Source organism: Chenopodium quinoa, unplaced genomic scaffold (genome assembly GCF_001683475.1).
Source record: "Chenopodium quinoa cultivar QQ74 unplaced genomic scaffold, ASM168347v1, whole genome shotgun sequence".
Taxonomy (NCBI): domain Eukaryota; kingdom Viridiplantae; phylum Streptophyta; class Magnoliopsida; order Caryophyllales; family Amaranthaceae; genus Chenopodium; species Chenopodium quinoa.
Genome location: NW_018742292.1, coordinates 1,881,850 through 1,891,568, shown reverse-complemented (window position 1 = coordinate 1,891,568; position 9,719 = coordinate 1,881,850). Strand labels below are relative to the sequence as shown.

At 32.8% G+C, this 9,719-nt stretch overlaps 1 long non-coding RNA gene across 1 annotated transcript; it reads left to right on the top strand.

The window, feature by feature from the left end:
- Positions 1-382: 382 nt before the first annotated feature.
- LOC110686264 lies at positions 383-1,635 on the top strand. The gene is made up of 2 exons (XR_002504166.1): positions 383-647; positions 1,053-1,635. It is a non-coding gene; the product is annotated as an uncharacterized LOC110686264 (long non-coding RNA).
- The last annotated feature ends 8,084 nt before the right edge of the window (positions 1,636-9,719 follow it).

Sequence of the window (9,719 nt, the reverse complement as noted above, 5' to 3'; positions counted from 1 at the left end):
AAGATATCATCTACCTTGATGTACCTGTTTGCACCTATTGTAGCAGCTCCAACCATAAGAAAATTGATTACCCCAAATTATCTTCTAAATCAGTGCCGGAGATTGAATAACAGGAGTAGCAAAAATCGAATGACATGGAGGCTGAAATCCATGAAGAGGAATGGATCTCTGTTTTGGGAGGGGGGGAGCAAAGAGGTGCAAAATTTCTAGGGCTGGCAAAAGCTGACCCGACCCGACAACCCGACCCGAACCCAACCCGAAATAAATGGGTTTTGATAGAGATTTTCAACCCGTTTATGTAATTGGGTCAACCCGAACCCGACCTGAAGTTAAATGGGTTGGGTTTAGGTTGAAAATCCCAACCCAAAACCAACCTGCATAAACCCGTTTATTTAATTGGGTCGGTTTCAGGTCGGGTCAACCCGAACCCAACCTGCTTAACTTAAAACCCTAATTTTAAAATATGGGCCAAGCCCAAATTATCTAACCCTAATTCCCTCTTTCTCTCGCCGCTTTCTTTCACTCAAACTCTCTCTCTTCTCAGTTTCTCTCTCTTCTCTCCTCTCTTTTCTCTCTCTAACTCTTGAAGATTGAAATAAAAATGCTTGAACCTTGAAGATTGAAGCTTCATCTCAAACATTCTGAAGGTAATAATCCTATTATTCGATTTTTTATGATTTTGTTTGCTCATGAGTCATTTGTTTATGCAATTTCCTTGATTTAGTTATGCAATTTTCAGATTTCTTTGATTTTTTAATGCGATTTTTTGCTATTATGGTTTATGTATGCTTTGTTTATGTGATTTAATCATTTAATGTTGTTCGTTTGTTATTTTCTTACTCTGCAATTTCTTTCGAAGATTTGATTTGTTATTTACTTATTTTGCGATTTTTTGCGATTTGTTTATGCGATTTTTTGCCCTGATTTGATTTTCTTACTCTGCAATTTCATGAGTTTGATTCTTTATGTCATGACTCATGAGTTTATACTTCTGTTTTTCATGTTTTATCTTTTATGCCATGAGTGTAATTCTTTTTTTAATTTATTCACAGATGGCTAATAGCCCTAATCCTGATGAACCCATTGATCTTCCGGATTCTGATTCAGATGATGAAGTTTCTGATTCTCATCAAACGGAATCAAAGAAGAAAACCTCTAATGTCACCTCGCTGAATAAGCCTGGAATTCATTTCAAGCGCCAACGAAAGCTCACTTCAGATGTGTGGGCAAATTTTGAATTCCTTGATAAACCTGACGAACAAGGTAACATCATTTGCAAGTGTAAAAAATGTGGGCAGAAATATAATGCTGAAAGTAGGCAAGGAACTGGTAATTTAAAACGCCACATTAAGAAATGTAAAAAAAGGACCTTTAAAGATGTGGGTCAGATGATTATTGATTCAGGCAGTTCTGGTTTATGATGAATAGGGTTCCTACAATTGATTATGATATTGTTCGTGAGATGTTGTCTATTGCTGTGGTGAAACATGATTTTCCTTTTTAGTTTGCTGAATATAGTGCTGTTAGGAAGTTGATTAATTACATAAATCATGATGTTAAACTTGTGTCTCGAAATACTTTGAAGGCTGATGTTCTGAAAATGTTTAAGAGGGAAAAAGATAAACTTAAGGAGGAGTTGAGTGTAGTTAAGGGTAGGATTTCTCTTACATCTGATTGTTGGACTTCAATTACTACTGATGGTTACATGTCTTTGACTGCCCATTTTGTTGATAATCAATGGAATTTGCAAAAAAAAATTCTGAACTTTCGTTTTTTGCCTCCACCTCACACCGGTGTCCATAAGTCTGACCATGTCTATGATTTTCTTAAAGATTGGGGTATCCAAAAGAAAATCATGTGTATTACTCTTGATAATGCTTCCTCTAATGATGTGTTTGCTGATGTAATTAAAAATGAACTTGATTTGGTATGTGGGGGGGATTATTTCCATGTGAGGTGTTGTACACATATCCTAAATTTAATTGTGCAAGATGGGTTAAAAGAAATTAATGAGGCTGTTGTTAAGGTGAGAGAAACTGTGAAGTATTGTAAAGGGTCTCAGGCTAGAAAGCAACGTTTTTTGACTTGTGTGGCACATGTTGAACTAGACTCAAGTAGAGGATTGAGACAAGATGTCCCTACTAGATGGAATTCAACTTATTTGATGTTAGAGAATGTTTTGTACTACAAAAAAGCTTTTCTTCATTTTCAAAAGGTTGATGCCAATTACATTCATTGTCCAACAAATGAGGAGTGGGGGAGAATAGAGAAGTTATTTAGATTTTTGAAGGTCTTTTTTGATGTGACAAATGTTTTTTCGGGTACTAATTATCCTACCGCTAATGTATACTTCCCAAATGTGTTGAAAATCCGTTTACTCTTGAAAGAGGAGCTTGAAAATTCTGATAACTTCATGCATAAGATGGCAGCAAGAATGAATGAGAAATTTGCTAAATATTGGACCAACTTTAGCATAATCATGGCTGTGGCTGTTGTTTTAGACCCTCGATTTAAGTATGAGTTTGTGGAGTGGGCTTTTAAGAAGGTGTATGGGGAAATAGAGGGTACTAATGAGTTGGTGAAGTTCAAGAAAAGGTTGGATTATTTATATGGTGCTTATGTGACTGAGGCTTCCACAACAACACCACGAACAAGGCACCGTTCTTCTAGACAGCCTAATGAAGAGCAAGTTAATGTTGCTTCTGATTCTTTTATGATGGTAACTGTGAACACTTGCTTTTTGTTTGATAATCAGCTTTAAATTCTGTTTTTTGTATGCTTTATTGTAATTTTTTGTTTAAACATCTTTTAGGACTTTGATAACTTCTCTTCTAGCAAATCATATGTTGCTGCTAAATCTGACTTGCAAATCTACTTGGAAGAGCCATTGATTCCTCGTGCAACCAACATTAATATTCTATATCATTGGAAAACAAATGTTGTGAGGTATCCAATTCTTTCAAAGATGGCAAGGGACATCCTTGCAATCCCTATTTCAACAGTAGCTTCAGAATCTGCCTTCAGTACTGGTAGTCGAGTTTTGGACTGCTATAGAAGCTCTTTGAAACCAAACACAGCAGAAGCTATCATTTGCCTCAAAGATTGGACTTTTGGTGAAGGTATGAAAATAGTTTATGTATTTAAAATTACAATTTTTTTTGTTTCTTTTTTGTACTATTTTATTTATGCTTAAGGCTGAAATTAACTTTTGTATGTATTCTTTTGGTTGTAGCTAATATGGATCCGCAATTGCAAGATTTATGTGGAAAAATCATGGCCATGAAAGTCAACGATGATGTGGGGGATACTCCCAGCCCCAGCCCTCCACAAAGTGCACCAGAAAGTCTTGCTGTCATGGAGAGTCAAACCTGATTATGTTGTTAATTTCTTCTAAAATTAGTTGATGAATCTGTTACTGTTATTTTGGACATGTATTTGGTTTTCTAGTTGAACTTTTATTTGTCTACTTGGAAGTATTTTGGACATGTAACTCTTGGAAATATTTTGGACTTGTTGGCTAGCTACTTTTCAAGTTTTAGTTGTTGTTGTGAGTGTATGAAACTATGAAGTATGGACAATGCACTAATGCAGCAGGATTTTCTTGAATTATGTTGTTAAGTTATGTTTGCTTGAATTATGTGTTGAATTTGAAGTCTTGAATACTTGAATCTTACAGGTTAAAGAAATTAGTCAAATTACAGGTTAAAAAAATTACAGTATAAAGAAATTAGTAAATTACAGGTTTTTATTTTATTTTTTTTTAATTAAAAAAAAATCAGATTTAGGCGGGTCGGGTTCAGGTCGACCCGTTTATAATCAGGTCGGGTTCAGGTTGGTTATTTTGACCTGTTTAAGTAAACAAGTCGGGTTCAGGTTGGGGGGTCCTGACCCGTTTATGTAAACAGGTCGACCTGAACCCGACCCGACCCGACCCGACCCGACCTGTTTGCCAGCCCTAAAAATTTCCAAATTGGGTTATAACACTACTATTCAAAAATCAAATCTGGCCCCAAAAGAGAGAGAAATAACAGTGCAAAAAAGGCCCACCATAAAGCCCATATCAAACCCCAAATCTACTAGGTCAAATGGTGCTTTCAACAAACAACATCATCCTAAGCTCCCAGGCGTTGAATCTATTGATCAGATTCAATTCACCCCATCCGTCGGATTAGATATCTCATCGTTTGCTCAGCTACCAGATCAAACCTCATCCATTCGATCCACCGACAATGATTCTTCTGGAAAGCCTAATTCTCCTAAGTATAATCTAATCTTTTTTGCATAGTAAAAAATAACAGTTTAATATTGCTTCAACCTCCATTTCCATCACATTTCAAAACCCTTTCTTCATTAAAATTTAAAATCCAAATCTACCTAGAAACATGGTATCGTCAAACGGGTCCAACTAATTTTCAGATGGGTACTGCCCGTTCCAGTTCAGGAGCGAGTCAGAAGCAGAAGAAAATTCGATACCACCTCAACTACCTTCTCCGCCACCTACTTAAGTGCAGCCAACCTAACCCAAAATACATCCTCCCATTGCAACCTCTACATCTGCCACTTCTAGTGCTAGTGGTGGTGGCGAGAACCACGCCGGATCATATAGTTTGTCTAGATCCCCCAATTCTGCACTAACTAGAATGGAAGGTCATCAACATGAATTTTCTTCTAAAAATTCCCTCGAAGTGGTTCAAACTAACCAAACACCAGTTGCATCACTTTATCCTCCACCCCCTAGTTTGTCGACGCACCGTAACAAGAGATAATGATGATAAAAAGTCTAGAAGGCTCCATGTATCATGCTCACCTCCCCGATCTGCAAGTTTTGAAGGCAATATGTCTAGTGCTGGAAGCCTTTATGCGATTGTGGGTGAACATAGCTCAAAGGGAGAATCTCCCGTGGGTTATTTATCCACAATTAGCCTTCTTAGTCGATCCGACTCCAATCCTTCCTCAATCGAGAACCATCTTTACATTGACCTCAGAGCCACTAAAGCTGACCATGGTAAGCACAACCGATGCAATCATTATCCTACGAATTCAGAGAGAAGTCAACCAACTACACATCTAGGAAATAAGCATCAAGGATGTGGACACGGGGGACTTTCTAATGGAAGCAACCTTCAAAGCCAATAACTACCTGTTTAGTAGTAGACAAAGGAAATTCCTGGACCTGGGGCACCGAATTATCAATAAAATTTTGGAAGAATTCTTCCAAGATGGCCATCTAGCTTTCTTATCCAATGATTATTGTAGTATGGAATGTAAGAGGGATTGCGCGTGGAACTTTTATCGCCCACGTAGAAAAAATTATCGCTAAACATCACCTTGACCTGTTCTTCATTTCTAAAACCAAAGCTTCTAGAGCTCATACCTAACACATAATCAAACCCCTCCCCTTTGACAAACACTTCCTAGCTGAACCAATGGGTCTATCTGGTTGTTGGGTTAATTGTCCAGTTAATCAGTCTACTGTATATTTTTATGCTATGTCATGCCATGCCATGTGATCTAATGATTTTAGCTTTTAATTGGCTTCAATTTTCTGTTTCACTAAAGTCATCAGAACCGGGATTCTACTTTGAATCGGTGAGTGGGGTAGAATCGAAACGTAGAATCGTACAGTTCTACCAAAATTTAAAATTGGGCTTCAAAATGTAACAAATGACTATATATATAATTTTATAGCAATGAGAATGATAATAAGGTATATTGTTAATAACACAATATTGACATACAAACATAAAATGGTTTTTCAAGTAATTTAGCATGCGCATTACTCAAACAATATACTGTAAACTATAAAGTCGGATTATTGGTACACATTCTTAACCATGAAAGTACACGACGGTTGTTGTTAAATTATGAAAAAAATAACGTTGTTGACTCGTAAAGTTGTTTTCCCTAGACCCATGCATAATAAAAAAAATCCAATAATGATAGAAAACTACGTGTCAAGTTAGTTTATTTAACGAGATAGCTAAAGAATGACAACTGCAGCAAACTCATATTATAAAAGTGTTTTTATATGCCCAAAGTTGAGTGCATGAGACTAATGAATACATTCTTATGCCCACAAAATTTAAATGGTTGAATAGAATCTTAAAAGTTATTTAAATTGATAATTCATAAACTTTATTATGATTTAGATTGAATAATACGTAAGTCATTGACTAAAGTTAGGTTCAACTATGACACCCTTACACTCTTTACTCTATAACATAAAATTTATAAATGACATAGGTACGAAACCAATTCTATTAGAAAGTAGACTTCAAGAGCTTTCCAATGACATATTATAAGCCTAATTTCGACTTCGAAATCAAAAGTTATGGGTTTCAAAAAATCTGTTTTTTTTTGCAGGAGTAGAATCGCTATAGAATCGTAGAATCGGTACCGATTCCACCGATTCTATGAGCAATTATACTGCATAACGAGTCTACCAGCGATTTACATCGTTTAGGTGGATTAGGATCGTAGAATCGTGCGATTCTACGATCTGAATCACGATTTTAATAACATTGATTGTTAGTGTAAATTTCTTGCAATGTGTCCTTTATGTCTAACATGTCGAATGTATTGAATTTATTTGAGTTTAGTTGTTGTGGTTCACAAGTATAATATTGAATTTTATGGTTTGTTTAGAGAAAAGGAGTTCATTTTATCAACATTTATTATGGAGAAGAAGAAAAAAGAAGCTCACAATGGTGGAAGATCGTGAGTTTGAAATATAACCACATTATCTTATAAAGTTATAATAACATATTACTAACTTCTTTTTTTAAAAATAAAGGGAAAAAAATATATTGCTAAAACCATAGCTAGTAGTCAATTAAAAGTATTTATTATTAACTTAATGAATGATTAAAAGTGATTAAGTTAATTAAACTTGTGGGCACTGTGTAAAAGTTTAGATTTAGAAGGGCATAACATACATAGATAACACAATAATTTGGGGAACCATGTAGAAAAACCCAATAAAATATGTTATCATGATTTATAAGTAAAGTTACACTTTTTAAATGAACGAAAATCAAATCTTAGTGATTTTTTATAAAATTTATCTTGTTCGATGTACACTAACATTATTATTTGAAATTGGGTGTTCACAAAAGTTTTTGGTAATATAGTTTATGTTTATTAAATATAATTCATCTCATATATATTCTCATCGGTATTTACTTGACAATTGCGTTTTGACTAACATAGATTTTCACACATTTTTATTGACTTTAATATATTATAAAGAAAAATTTAGGAGTTAAGATAACAAATGGTGTCCAAGTTTTTGCAAAATATTATGTTTGGAGTCCAAGTTTTTTTACTTAATATTTGGAGTCTAAGGTGGAATTTTCGGTGAGTTAGATCCTTGTTATAAGAAGTTAGATCCCCAAGCAAATAAGTTAGGCCCCTAATGTATTTAATTTTAGCAATAAATAATAACTATCATAATACTAATATCCAAAATATGTAGTCATTATTTCTTTAGTTCTACAAACGCTATAACATTGCAATTTCCTCCTTAATAATGCTTCAATTAATTAAGTTCTCTATTTTTCTTAATATAAAAACGTCTCATAGTATTATTAAGTAGGAAATTGAAATTCTTAAGCTTAACCAAAAAGATGCCTATGTCACTTAACAACATAGTATGTAATAAAAGTATGCTATTTATATAACTAAGTATAAGTTAATGTAAAACAGTTACATATGATTTTCTTTTGCAATAACAAATAATCTTAACATCTTTTTTATTCTTACTAGTGAAATACTATTTTAAAAAAAAAAGTTAATTTAAAAATGGACTATTTGAGATTAATTTTCATGGTCAATAATTAGCAATATGAAAATACCCAAATTATTTACGTAAATAGTATTATTTACGTAAAAATGAAAATTAAAGTTTTTTGTTTTATATTTAATATTAACACAATTACAGTTAGTAATTAGATTAAAATATTTCAAAAAAAATTAAATAATTAAGCATTTATAAACAAAGAAGGATACGTGAATATACATATACATTATATACTAAAATCATCATATACGTTGAAAATTAACTAAGCAAGGAATAAAAAAAAAGTCTCAAAATAATTTAATTAAGGGTCCAAGTTTTAGTATGTTTGTTGGTTAACTAGAAGGGTCCAAATTTTTTATTTATTAACTAGAAGGTCCAACTTTTTTGAAGACAATAAATAATTTCTATCGGAAAAATAAACTTAGACACCAAACACTAAGTAAAAAAAAAGTTAGTCCCAGAATACAATGTTTTGGAAAAAGTTAGACCCCATTTGTTATTTTAACTCAAAGTTTTAGAATTAATCATTGTATTTAGTTGGGGCGTGAGGAGCATTACTTTTGATGGTGGGAGTGGAGAGTTGAATTATTAATTGTTTTCATTAAATAACGAAAAAAGTGAGAACCATAATAATTAGTGGAACAATTTATTTTAAGGAAAACAAAATAGAAGAAGTATAAAATGTTACTTAAATAAGGATGATCCTATAAGAAAAGTTTGGCAATTAAAAAGAGGCGAATGGAGCACCATGCATCTATAGAGAGGGCAATACAGTAGTAAATTATGTTGCTTCTTTAGGTCATTTCATACAAATGCACTAGAATATTGATCCTTGCTTAGATAGTACATTTTTTTTATTACTCAAGATAGGTTGGGTTACAATCTTGAGAGATGACTAGCCTAACTTCTTGCATCTTTTGTTACAAAAAATAAAAATAAAATGTAATAAAATTTGTTAATATATTGAATGTATATATCAAGATGAATCAATCAAGATCCTATATATAACTATATTTTTATAAAATATAAAAAATGACAGTATAGAGCTTTGTTTGAAAGTGTAAAGTTCTAAATTTCTAATCATTGTGATTGTTTTAATTGAACAAAAGTATAGTTAATAGTTCATATAAAAGTAAGGGTAGTTTATATAAAGTAAGGGTAGTTCATATAAAGTTTTAATTGGATCACAAGACTACAAAGATACAATAAAAAAATAGAAAAATAAAAATCAAAAACTACCTTTTATGTTAGGAAAATTTATAAGAAATATCTTTTTAAGTCTGTCTTTTTTTTTTTTTTTTTTTTTTTTTTTTTTTTTTTTTTTTTTTTTGACAACAGCTAAGTAAGTCTCTTGATCCTTTTATTTTTTTCTTAAAAAAAAAAAGGTACAAAAGTTCCTTGTATCCCACCTAGGATGTGATGAATGTCCTTGGAAAATATTCCAGCCATGAACTCTTTTTTCCGGCAAATAAAAGTCACGTCACCAATTAAAATAGGTATTTCTTCTATCCCCCCCCCTTAATAAACCCTAATTTCTTCTTCATCAACCCCTCTTCTTCATCAACCCCTCTTTGCGAGCCCTAATTTTTGAAGAAGCATCATTAAACTTCAATTGTAGTTCTTCCCATTACAATTGAAGGAAATTCGAACTAAGTCAACAGACACTTAAAGTCTTGCATGCTTTTTTTGGCTTGTTCTTCACCATTTATATTCAGAGTATAGCAAAATGAGCACTTTTGGAAAAATAATTGAACTTGGAACTGCTATGAAAGAGACAACAGATATAGAGACAAATAAATTAAACTACCGTTACCTATTGAAGAAAGTCTCGTAATTCCACTTCTATTAATAAATGTGTCTTTAATATCCACTTCATTTAGTTAATGAATCACCATTAATGGGTTGCTTCTAATAACATCAA